Source organism: Suricata suricatta, chromosome 11 (genome assembly GCF_006229205.1).
Source record: "Suricata suricatta isolate VVHF042 chromosome 11, meerkat_22Aug2017_6uvM2_HiC, whole genome shotgun sequence".
NCBI lineage: Eukaryota > Metazoa > Chordata > Mammalia > Carnivora > Herpestidae > Suricata > Suricata suricatta.
Genome location: NC_043710.1, coordinates 44088831 through 44101695, shown reverse-complemented (window position 1 = coordinate 44101695; position 12865 = coordinate 44088831). Strand labels below are relative to the sequence as shown.

The following is a 12865-nucleotide window of genomic DNA, read 5'->3' as shown; positions in this document are numbered from 1 at the left end:
GGCGCAGCCCGGCCGCCGGGGAACCCTGCCCGACGTGCCCGCTGCCGGCCTTAAAGGGCCCGTGCCTGCTCCCTGCCCCCACCCCAACCGCGGGGAGGCTGCGCCCCTTAAAGGCGCCGCGCCCGGCCGCCCCCATCCTCTCTCGCGGGGGCTGGCACTGCAGGGTTGGGCGGGCAGAGGTGCCGCAGGCGCCCTTAAAGGGACCGGGAAAGTGTCCGCGGGAGTACCTACCTCCCCTTCGGGGGCATCGCTACCTGAGGGGTGGGGAGAGGAGAGAGGAAGCAGCCAGCTGCCTCTTAAAGGAACAGCTCCGCCCTTTGGGAGCAATGATCCGGCTCTGGGCGAGTCCTGGGATGTATCCCTGCGAGCTGGGGGCGACTCTTGAGAGGACCATTCTTGACGGCTGCACCCCAAGGGCGTTGGACAAGCAGTGCCTCCTCTGCCCTTCCTCCCCATCTCCTCCACTTCCCTTTTGGGAGCCAGCTGGGCTGGGAGGGGGCGGGGAGGGCGTCTCCGTTGGGCTTGGGGCGTTTTAGTCTGCTCGCCCCTTCGGCTCTATCGCGGGGCCTGGCGCTGTAGCCGGGAATCCGGGCCCCAAGATGGGGCAGACCCCAGCCTACGAACTTTCGTCCGGCCTGCGCCGCCTGGGTCCTCGGCAGCCCCGGGAGGGTCCCCCGTGGTTTTTGAGCAGGTGCCCGATGGCACGGGGACGTCGCCCGGCGTCCAGGTGTGGGCACGCCGCCCGCCCTGGAAACCCTGGAGCCCCGCGGAGAGCGCTGCGAGGCTGGCTCTAGCGCCGGGTTTGACAGATGTCAGGAAAGAAAGGTTCCCGCTCGCGACTGCCGGGCGTTGACAGCCAAGAGAGCTCTCGTTGGCTCGGAGGTAGAAGTGGAAGAGTAGAAATTAATGCCGACATTGTGCGGCTTGAGTCGGTGACCCCGAGGGGTCACAAAAGCCTGCCCCGGAGCGCAGGCAGGTGTCGGAGGGGACCGAAGGGTTGCTCTGGACATTGGCGTTGGTCGTTCCTGGCGGTGCTGGCCAATGAGGGACCAGGCTGACACTCCTCACCCGACATTCCCTAGCCCCCTTTCCCTCCTCTGCTTCGGCCCCTTGGCTCTTTCCCGTCCAACGGCGTCGTTTGGTGTTTGGGCACTTTGGCGCTTGCTAGTCTCTTCTCCCTGCTTACGAAGCTACTCCTCAGCATGCAGTTATTAGCCGAATTTTCTCACCCAGCTTCCAGAAATAAGGTTCGGTATTTGTGAAGAAGCATTTTCTGGCTGTACCTGTATTTCCAGGATCTCCGTTAAAAAAAAATCCACAAAAGCTGCCCATTAGATGCATCTCATTTCCCACCAGGCTTGCTCGTCCTCTGACATCTGCTGCTGTCCTCCCCTTCATCTATTTTTATATGACAACTATAATTTTAATTCTTCTGGTCCCATTGATATCAGGATCTGTCAATTTGGGTTGGTGGAGTTTTTAATTAATGTACTGGTTGAATCATGAGCTTAAAATAATCATTGCTGCTCCTGAGCAGTTTTGAATAATCTCATGCTCTTTGAGCTTGCAAGTAAAAAAAAATATATATATATCACTGTGTCAAATTAAATTTCCATATCAATGAAACTCCAAAATATTTTTAAAATACAAAATTGAATCTTTCGGTCCATGATCTGTTACTGAGTTCACTTTTTTAAAATAGTTCGTTGCACCCTATTTGGAAAAGGCTTTGAAATTGCCTGTATCCCCTGGATGTGTGGAGGTAGTTTGGTTTTGATGGTAGATACAGCCAGGGAATAATAGTAATAATAGTAATTATTATTATTTAAAACTGTAGTTCAGTTTGTGCCTTATTTCAGCCCCTACAGGATAAAAAGAGGGAGAGAGAAAGGAACAGGAGGTAGGAGAGCACTGGCTTGAGAGTTAGAACATCCTGACCCTGGTCCTAGCCCAGACTTGGGTTTTCATGGTTGTGCCACTGAGGGCAAGTCACTGAACCTCTCTCTTTTTGTCTCAGATGGAAAGTCAGGCCATGGAACTCTGTGATCTCAGAGGTTCCTTCTGCGCTCCAGTTCTCTGCATCTCTAAATGTTTAATACATTTGAGGTCAGGTTGGTATTTACCTGCTCGAGCCTCCAGAAGCCTCCAGAACATCTGAGCTGAAGTCCTATTTTCATAGGAAACTTAAACAGAACAGCAGATGGGGTTTTAACAAATCCATTGCGAATGATTTATAAGATGATGACTACTCAGGAGTTTGTCCGCCTCTTGCAGAAGAGGTTTGCATGCCACACAGAAGAAAAGGAAGTGGTCGTGTTTTTCAGATTTAGCCCTCAATACCGACAATCTCTGTGCAATTTATAACAAGCTCTTGAGAAAGGCTTGGCTGTGTTAACAGAACCGCATGAGAATCTGTAAAAGCTAAATATTTAATATGTCTCCTTGGTATAAGAGTTGCCTTCTTCCATGAGATTCCTTCTGTTTGTGATTGCAACATCAGCTCTGAGGTGAGGTGGGAGAAAGTCAGTATTAAAGAAACAGTTTTTGCCCTTTACGATACTACAGCTGTGGAGTGATTTTCGTTAGCATCATGGTAGATACTGGCAGGGAGGTAAAAAATCCTTTCTAGACCTCGAGGTGTAGTGAGGAGCCCAGAAACACAGGCATGCCGCTCTTCACTGGTCTTTTCTCTCCTAGTTGGTTCTTTGTCACAGCACCCGGACTTACCCCAAACACCCTCCCAGGCTTTTCCCTTCTTTCTCTCTGGAAACAAGACCTGCTCTGACTTGAGACCCCTCACTGTCTCTTCCTTCCTCTTCAAAATGTCCTGTCTCTTTGCTCCATGTCTCCTCTTCTCTTCCCAGTTCAGAAAAAGCAAGTGGATCTCTCCTCTTTTCTTTTTCTTAGACCTTCACTTTAGGCGAGAGCCTGGACTCTGGTGGCAGGACCAGGAATTTGAGTTCGGATTAGACGAGTGCTTGACCCCTCTGACCGCAGGCTCCTCTTCTGCGGTGTAGTGACTGCACCGACCTCATGGAGTCTGTGTGGGGATCAAGGGAGATGATGCATGTCAAATGCCTGGCATACAGGAAGCCCTCCCTCTGTGCCTGCTGCCACTCCCTCCCACCGCTGCCAGGGTCCTGACCCCTGAATATCCTTTATGCTGTTTGTCTTCAGCCTCCTCACCAACCCCAGAAAAGCCTTCCTCTCAATTTAGGGGAGGAAGGGCGGAAGGAGAAGAAACAGCCCTTCTGTGGGACTGCTATGCAGCAGGCAGCATTCACGTGTCTGTACATGGTGTCCCTCAGTCCGTGTGTCTTTCTCTCCCCTCCCTGTTTAGCAACCTCTCCCAGGGCTGTGAACATTCACCTCATCCTCTCTCTCATCTGCTCTGTCCCTGGCTTCCACCCTCTGGCTCCTATCAGCCTTCTCTATAGTTCTTCTCAAAAATCTCCAAAATCTTTAAGTCGTGAATTCCAGGGACCTGTTCTTGTCCAGACTGGTTGTTATGGGCCCCTTTGCAGCTGTTACTCTGTCTTTCTTTTTTTCTTGAAATTCCCCCCTTCTTCAGCCTTTGCCAGGATGCTTTCTTGGTTCTCTTCCTGCATACCCTAAAGGTAGGTTTTTGTCCTGGCCCCTGCTCTTCACACTGGTTCTCTCACCCACGGTCCCACATTCAGCCCTGATCTGTCTCTCCTGTCTCCAAGGCTAGCACATTCATTGTGCACACTAGCAGTAGCCTGGAGCCGGCATTTGCAGCCTTGGAGTTACAGGTTGCAAACTTCTCGAAAGCAGTGTCTCATTTCATCCTCATAACACACTGTTGCCTATACCCCTTCACACTCAAGCTGTCCTGAGAGGCAGTTGGTTTGAGAGGTTAAAAGCACAGACTTTGGAGTCAATTTCATTTCCTAACTGTTCCTTACCAGCTTTGTGATTTGTGGTCAAGTTGCTTTGCTCACCATGTCTTGGTGTCCTCAATTATAAGCCCCGGATCTCTGGACCTTACCTCAAAGAGTTGTGGCGTAGATTGGATGAATTGAAACTATTAAAAATACATGAAGCTATTCGTGGCACATAGTAAGCATTCAGTGAATGTTAGCTCTTGGCGTGCCGGTCCTTGCCTTTCCATATTCAGCCTGCCTGTCTGTGTGCACAGGACTGACTGGTCAAACTGAAGGGCCGTCTTTTCCCTGAACTGGCCCCTTGGCTCATTGCATGGTCCAACTTTCTTACATCCAGATCTTACTCTTCTCTAAGACCCAGCTCAAATGCTTGGTCCTCTAGGAGGTATTCATTTTGCTTTTCTTCTTCCCTGCACCTGGTAGCAGTGTGTCCTCCAGCTCTTGATCTAGCTCAAATTCTTAGGTGATGCTGCATCTATATTGTGTTGGGCCATCTCTGGGAATATTTCTCTTGCTTGCTCAGGCTAAGCAGTTTGGGGGAGTTCATATTGGTTTCCCAAAATCATAAGCACAAGGAGCCTTCAAGATATGTTTGTCCAATCTCAATTAATAATCTTGAGGAGGAGGAAATGGGACAGGATGCAACGGTGGCACGAGCGGCCATGGCCATGAGTAGGTAGGTTTACAGGGAAGAGGGGTTTGAGTTGGGGGCTTACGTGGTGGGGGAGATAAGATCGGATAAGCTTTAGTCATCTTTGCTTTAGGGGAACGTTGAGTGCTGGCATATGATGAGAGATGATTTTTACATTAGCACATGCTATCCTTTTAGGTAGTATAAACTCATGTTCAGTCAGCCTGGTTAAAGAAGGGGAATGGAGGTCTTGATTTCATATTCTGGTTAATACTCTACCCATTATATCTTGTACGTATACCAAGTAAAACATTTACATGTATTTATGCCTTCAACTACTGTTTGAAATGTGTGACGGGGCAAATTAGTTAACTTCTTTGAGTCTGACTTGCCTCATTTGCAAAACAGAAATAATAATAATGATGGTAATAGCGGCTAACATTTATTGAACACTATGTGCCAGCAAAGATATTAGTCACCTTATGTTTATTAACTTGTTTAATCTTCCTAACAACTCCATGAGGTAGGTACAGTGATTATCCTTATTTTACAAGTGAAGTGGTTTTGGAAACTGCCCAAGGTCACTCAGCTGGTATGGGGCGGGACAGGATTCATACCCAGAGGACTCCAGAGTCTGCTCTCTAGCTGCTGTAGTCAGAGGCCTGCTGGGGGGAGCCACCACGTGGATTCCAGTGTACGCTGTGCCCAGCCCAGTGCCAGGAGGCCAGGAGGCCCATACTGCTGACATATGTGGTTGTGCACCTTCTCTCCAGCGGGACTAGAGTCCTCTGCTGTGCACGTTTGGGTCTCACCCTAGTAGCAGTTCCAAGGGTGAGAGCACTCTCTCACATTCTCCTCACATCCTGTTGTGCATTTCTGACTCTCTTCCTCATGCCTTTCTGCGGCATTGCTCTGACCTGGGCCCTGACCTGGGCCTCGTGTGGCTCAGCCGGCCCCTCCCAGGAGTTCCAGGTGTGAGATGAACCTCTGAACAGAGCTCAGTCCCTGTCAACCCCCACTCCCCCAGCCATCTGCAGAGGAAATGCAAAGGAGCCCTTTGTGAGAGTCTCTCACCTTCTTCCTCCTCTCTCCAGCTTCTTAACCCAAAGACGGGCATCCACAGCCTTGGTGTATATATATATTTTTAATGTCAGTTGTTTCCCGAATACATTTAGATAGTAAGGGAAACATTGTCTTATGTCAAGAACCTGTTACATAAAAATGTGTTATATAATGTTCAAATATATACTGCACAGTGGAATTAGATACCACTTTCCCTCCCAAAGAATAAAAAGATAATAAACACAGGCTGTACTGAGTGTCCGTAATGAACCTCCGTGAGCCTCCTCGAGTGCTCCAAGTGTAGGGTGTATGGGAAGTTGACCTGAATCTGCCATGGAATGCTACGGTGAAACACTCTGGAGAATGTCTTTTCCAAGGGGAAAATTTCTTGACGTCTTGCTTACTTGTGTTCTTCTCACATCTACGCAGAGGGAAGAAGCTCTTTTTTCCCCTCATGCTTGGACCACCGAGGCCATCTTCTAATTGGTTTCCTGTTCTATGCTCTGTTTCCTTCAGTTCTTCCCACACAGCAGGGTCATCTTCCAGCAGTGGTTGACACCACGTCTCCAGTGCTTCAGGCTCCCCAGGCTCCGGCCCTGGTCCCGCTCGCCAACCCTACTCCTCCACCCCAGTCCCATTCCCAGACTGAGCCGGGTGCCCAAGTTTCAGCTCTGCTTGTCTCTGCCCTGTCCTGCTGGGGCCACCCCAAGTCATACTCTTTCCTGCTGTCCATCTTGCTCACGTCTCCCACGTGACCTGGGTGACCTGTCTTCTTTGTCTTAGCCTGCCTTGAATCTCACTTCTTTGTGAAGCCTCCTCTGGTGACATTTGCCCCTTTACACACACATACACACACACGAACGCACACACACACACTCTTTCTCTCTCTTCTTTACTTTGGATTACCAGCCATTCATTCAGAAGTAGTGGTATTTCATAATTAGCGAATTATCACATTATATCTAATCGGGATAGCGAGTTCTCTCATTTTTTAATCGTTCTATGAATACATATCTTGTCCTCACTTCCCATTCTCCAGCTCTACTCATTTACTCATTCATTATAGTGTATTGGAGGCCTTCTGTGTGCACAGCACTGTTACAGGCATTGGGGATACAGCAGTGAACAAAACAAGAGTCCCAGCGACAGACAAACAATTGAAGACGTTAACTCCTGGTCCTGCTCAATGGGAAGAGAGCAATGACATAGAGTAAAACAATAGCGATGATGAGTGCACTAGCCAGGTCCTCTGGGGTGGCCTTTCTGAAGAGGTGACATTTGAGCCTAGCTGCAGAAAGGTCTGGGGGAAGGTGTCCCAGGAAGTGGAAACAAGTGTAGAGGCCTGAGGTTGGAAGTAGCTTGTTTTTGAGGAAAGTAAAGGCCAGTGTAACTGGCTTATGAGTTATACTTGTGTACAGATGTTTTATCCTCCCTATAACCTTAGCCCAGTGCCAGAAAGGCCCTGTAAGCATTTGCACACAGAATTGGAACATTTACCCCTAGTTATATATTGTATAAATAGCAGTTGACTATACTCTGCATTGAAGGGTTTTAATAAAACTTTATTTGGCATGTAAGCAACTTAACAGCTTGAAGGGTTTTCTCATAAATGTACATCTAGCCTGTGTCATCAACTATGGCAGTTTTAATTGTGTTTAGTGCAGAACTTAAGACCTCAGAATTCTGTTTTACATGCACCGCTATATTAAAAACAGCTCTGTTCTGAAAGTTCATTTGTAAGGCAGTTGAAACATGGGATAAGTTTTTCTCTATAGAAAAAGATGAACTAAATGGTGGTTTAGTTCCCCAGCAAGCCCACAAAAATCATTCCATGCTGACTGTAGCTGAGGCCATACCGTTCAGTACTGAAATATCATCAGCATTAATTAAGCCTTCTCCAGCCAGACCTCTACATCTAGATGGCATTGTAGGTCAGTTACTATTAGCATTAATGGGACTCATTTTCCTCAGTCACATCTATTTTTCCTGTCTGCCAAAAAGTTTTATAAAAGAAACCTTGCCTTTGTGCCTTTATGATTTAGCTCCCTGTGTTATAAAGGAGACAGTGGCATGCAGGGTAGGGAATGCCCTGGGGACGGGGGTGCTGGGAGAGCCTTGGGCCCAGTCTTAGCCCAGTCACACTGACTTGCTGAGTAACTGTGAATGAACTGCCCTCACTGAACTTTGATTTCTCAGGTCCTTCTTGGATATAAAACCCTGTTTTCTCACCACAGTGGGAAAACATCCATATATTGCATTGTCCAAACCTACCCTCAAATGGCTACCTTCAGTTTCTTCTTGAAGAAGTAGATGTACTCAAATAAAGTAAGGAGCTTAAGAAGTTCCATGTATGGTGCTCAGGAGCTAGACATTCAGTCTGAACCCTGATTTTGATCTGCTGTCTTTCTTAATGAGTGGAAAGAAATTTTGTCCTAGAACTTTTGGTCCAGATAATATTTCTGTGTTCTTGGCCAACTTATCTTCCATATAATTATGTAAACTGGTTTTTCTTTTTAACTCTTAGGGATAAAAATGGTGACTATGGTTTGTTACTTATGAATTATACTTATAAGTGCCCTTAGGGAATGGAACGAATTTGCAGGAGAGAGCAGAGCTGAAAGAGTGTGGGATCAAAAACAATTTTAAATGTTAAATGCAAAGCTATTTTCAGTATCCTGCTGGAGGAAAAAAATTTTTTTTTAAGGCTTTACATGATAGAAGAGGTTTCTGCTCCAAAGGAGAAGGAGCCTCAGGGTTTTGCAGTGGTGAAAACTACCTGATCTTTTAACTGACGACCACCCCTCCCTTTCCCCTTTCCTTTTCCTCTTTCCCCTCAAGAGTTTCATTTTGGCATCATGAACCACATTTGCCATTTGAGAAGTTTGCTGTGTAAACGACTTGCCTTCCTAGTTGCAGAGCTCTGTTGGGACGTAGGGCATTAGGGAGTTAGAGTTCGGATAGATGGCTTAGGGTGCAGAGTGCTTTGTCATAGAGTTCCCCACTAGATTCAGGTGAGGGAAGCCTCCTTGGGATTGAAACAGCACTTCCAGCATGGCATCTGTTTGGTCAGCTGTGAATGATGCTTGCTTGTTTTGTTTTTTTTTTTTTTTCTTTTTCCTTTCTTGGAGGCACAGCAAGGAGTAGGGGCAAGAAGTTATTGCTGGATTTTGGTATGCAGGTGGAGGGTGGCATTATACCTAGTGTTCCTCCTCAGACACTAGAATATGAGCAGGGAATTTTTGTCTATTTTGTTCTTTACTGTATCCCCAGCAACTAAGACAGTGACTGCACAGAGTAGTCACTCAATAAATACTTACTGAGTGATGAAAAAACTCAGCCTGAGAAAACCTCAACTTTCTTTTCCTCTCTGACTGTATAGGCTCATGAGTTTGGTCTTGCAAGGTGCTTTGGAGTTTAGGTTACCACTTCCTTTTGACATCTTTGTTTTTCTTATTCTTCAGGTTGTTCAGATATCAGTATCTTTTATTGATGATCAGGACTTAACTGGCCATGGTTTTTCCTGCCAGGCTGATGTTCATCTTTATGTTATCTTTAATGGCCTCAAAGTACAACAAATTAATAGCTGAGCCATATCAGCCAAAAGAAAATGTGCTGTGTATTTCTTCGGGCATAGTACTACACAGTTATTTATTCAGTCAATGTAAGTCTGAAGGGCCATTATACCCGGCACCCAGGCTACAGCTAGAGGAAGAGCAGAAAGAGTTGTTGTAGGGGTACCTGGCTGGCTCAGTTGGTAGAGCATGCGACTCTTGATCTCAGGGTTGTAGGTTCCAGCTGCATGTTGGGTGTAGGGATTCCTTAAAAGATAAAATCGTAACAAAACGAAAGAGTTGGTATAGCCAAGGAGCCTTCATTTTCATCTGTTGGTAGAAGATAATCCAAGACCATGTATAATGCCAATAAAGTAGTCTAGGCCATCAATAAATACTACAGGAATTCAGAGACCAGAGAGATTTTTGTGAGTTATCATGGTAGGGATGAACAGAGATTTGCCTAAAATTGAGAGTTCTCAAAAAGTGGTGGGAATTTAAGTTTGGAAAATCAGTCAGTGCCTAAACATGATGCATGCCATTTTAGATGATCCCAATTGGTAATCTATAGAGAGTTCTTATGATGTCCTTGGCATTTCACATATATTATCTGATTTAATGCCTACAAAACCCTATGGAGTGGAACTATTATTAGCATCATATTAGAGATGAGGAATTTGAAGCACAGAGTGATCCAGAGACCTCCCTAAGGTAGAGGGTCTAAGCTTAAAAAGCAAGTCACGGAAGCTCTTGACCATTGGACTCTGCTGTCTCCCAGTGTCCTCCACCTGCAGGATTGGATTTAGTTGGAGTGTTAGAGTCACAGGTTGGACGTGAACAAGGCTCTATTTAGCCCACTCCTTTATTTTGTAGATGAAGAAACTGCAGGTTAGGTGACAACTCAAAGTTTACCTGGTGAGGTAGAGACTGGTAAGCAGTGGAAGGAGGATTACTAAAGTTGTTTCTACTATGATTATGATTACCATTTCAGTGATGTGAAATAGTTATCCCTAGAGCATTAGTCCAGTGTAAGCGTTTCTGTTGGACAGGAGCAAAGAAGGACTAGCTGCAGCAGAGACCTGATAGGAGGCTGCTAGCGGAATCCAGACAGGAGTTGGAGGGAGCCAGAGCTGGGAATTGTCAATTATGTTAATCGGCATGGCTGTTTTCCGTCACCCTTTAGATCTTTAGAGTGCAGGGAACATCTGCCTGTGAGTGCCTTTCAAGTATGTGAATCTGCACTGTACTGTGACCAAAATGCCTTGGTTAATGAATTCTCCAGAAGCAAAGCACCATTATGAGAGTTGAATGTTTAAAAACAAATACCCACATTTTCTGGAAAGAACACCAGATTAGGAACAAGATAACTTGCATTCTAGGCTGCTTCTGCTACTTAAGCACCAGATAGCCTAAGTCAGATTACTTAAATGTCTCAAACTGTGGCAGATTCCTTATCTATGGCACAGGTGTAACAATTCTTGTCCAGCCCCTTACAGTGTGGTTCTGATGCTGGAGTGAGATAAGGAAACAATAAGGGTTTTGAAAGTTGCAAAGTTGCCCCCTGGTTGAGGGGGCAGCTGTTGTAGTTTTAATAGCGAAGGTGTACTGGCCCTGCAGGGATAGTCTGGAGGGAGCTGAAGGACGGTTCCGCCCCCAGGGCTAGTTTAGGAATGAGGCGCTGTCCACCAGATGGGTGCTGACGGGCCTCACTTTGCTGGGTATGACCATATTTTAAAGGTGACGATATATTTCACCCTAGAGATGGGGAGCCACAGTCTGCACATGACTCTAAAGGTTAGGCACAGATATTCACATTAATCTCTTCTCCTCTGGACACATCTCTCAGGATAGCTGGGCAGCTGTGAACCAGAAAAAAAAGTGTCAGGATCTAGCCAACTGGCCAGTTGGGTATGCTTGGATGTTTTACCTATCCTAGTGCATGAGGCAGATATCCAGAAGAACCTTGATTAGCCTAGAGGCTAACTGGGTGAGCCAGCATGCTGTCCAGGTAATACCTGATTACAAAGCCTGTAGCAAAGTCTTGATTAGAGATGCGCCAGAACTTAATTTTTCTTAGTTTTGCATGGATTATTATTATTATTATTCATAGCAATATCTAACCTTTGAGTATTTGCCATCTTCCAAGAACTGTGTAAAATGCTTATATGCCTTTTCCCACTTAATACAGTAGCCGTGTGGGGTGGACCCTGGCAGTCTCACTTTCTAATTAGGACAACTGAGACCCAGAGACACTTCAGCTAACACACAGTGAATGGAAAAGCCATGATTCAGACCCGGGACAGTCTCCAGAGCTTGCAGTCTCAACTGCACCTGCTTCTTTCTTCCTTTTCCTGGTACCTCACATGCTTCCTGCCCCTGGTTTTGTGGTTTCTGACAGCACAGTGAATCTTCAGAGAGAGTTTTTGGTTGATAGGTGACATGTCACCCAGTGACCTCAGCTCACTGTGGCTTGCTCTTCTTCGTAGCCTGTGGCTGATCAAACAGCTCTCACTGGCTGCTTGAAGCTCATGAGAAAAAGGATGCCAACGCTGAATATAGCAGATTGACTAACTCTTGCTGGCTAATGCATGTGGGAATTTTAAGGAAAGAAAAAGAAGACAGTGAAAGGAATTGCTCTGGGTCAGAGTTTCAAAAAATGGCCATGTAGCTTGTAGTCTGCTCAGTGTTCATTACGATGTTTGTCAAAGTCTCCCCACAAAAGCCTTTGCAAATGTCAAGATCCTGATTGTACTATTTACCTCCATGTGTAATTTACAAAGTAGCTTTTACACGCATTGTCTTGTTTAGTTTTCACCACAGCCCCATGCGGAGAGGTGTTATAAAGACTTGTTTTGCCAGCTGTGAAATACTGGGGGAGTTTAAGCTACTGCCCCCGGTCCCAAAGCTAAGTCAGTGGCACAGCCAGGACTTACACATTGGTTTTTCTGACTTTAACTCTTACTCTGTTCCCAAGTTTCTCTTTGCTTTCTCTGTTGAAGATGTCTTTAAGTGATCTGATTTACTGTATTGAGAAGTCAGCAAGGATTATTAAGGTGAACTATTTTATGCCACATGTTAGTGAATCAGAATAAATAAAAGGTCATGTAACTGGTTTTTGTGTTAGACAATTGGTTTGCAGCTACTTTGTATAGCATAGGACACTCCTATATCTTTGTGGTATATTGGTGGACCAACAGCCCTTTTAGCTTTAAAAATTCAAAGGCTTTGGGGTGCCTGGGTGGCTCAGTTGGTTGAGCATCCAACTTCAGCTCAGGTCATGATCTCATGGTTTATGAGTTCAAGCCCTGCTTCAGGCTCTGTGCTGACAGCTCAAAGCCTTGAGCCTGCTTCCGATTCTGTGTCTTCCTCTCTCTCTATCCCTCCCTGCTTGTGCACGTGGGCTCTCTCTGTCTCTCTTTCTTTCAAAAATAAATATTTTTAAAAAAAGTCCAAAGGCTTTAATAGGTGATAAATCATGGAATTTATGTAATGTCTTTTAAAAGTTGACCATCAAGTTCTTGGTTAGGAACACAAGCTCCTGTTATCACATTGTTTCCATGGAGAAATGAGCCTTGGCACACATCATTTCAGCTCTTGGTGCCTTTTCCAGGAATGGAGTGGACTGCTGTAGGAGAGAGGGCTGGTTGTGCTTGTCCCCTAGAGCTCTCTCCCTTCTTGTAAGTGCAGGGGGCTGATTTACTTCTCTGGGCTCTCTC

At 46.1% G+C, this 12865-nt stretch overlaps 1 protein-coding gene across 5 annotated transcripts in view; it reads left to right on the top strand.

Annotated features, from left to right (window-relative positions):
* Nucleotides 1–12865, top strand: part of ARNTL (aryl hydrocarbon receptor nuclear translocator like) — a 158372-nt gene that overhangs the window by 62311 nt on the left and 83196 nt on the right. The window lies entirely within an intron of this gene.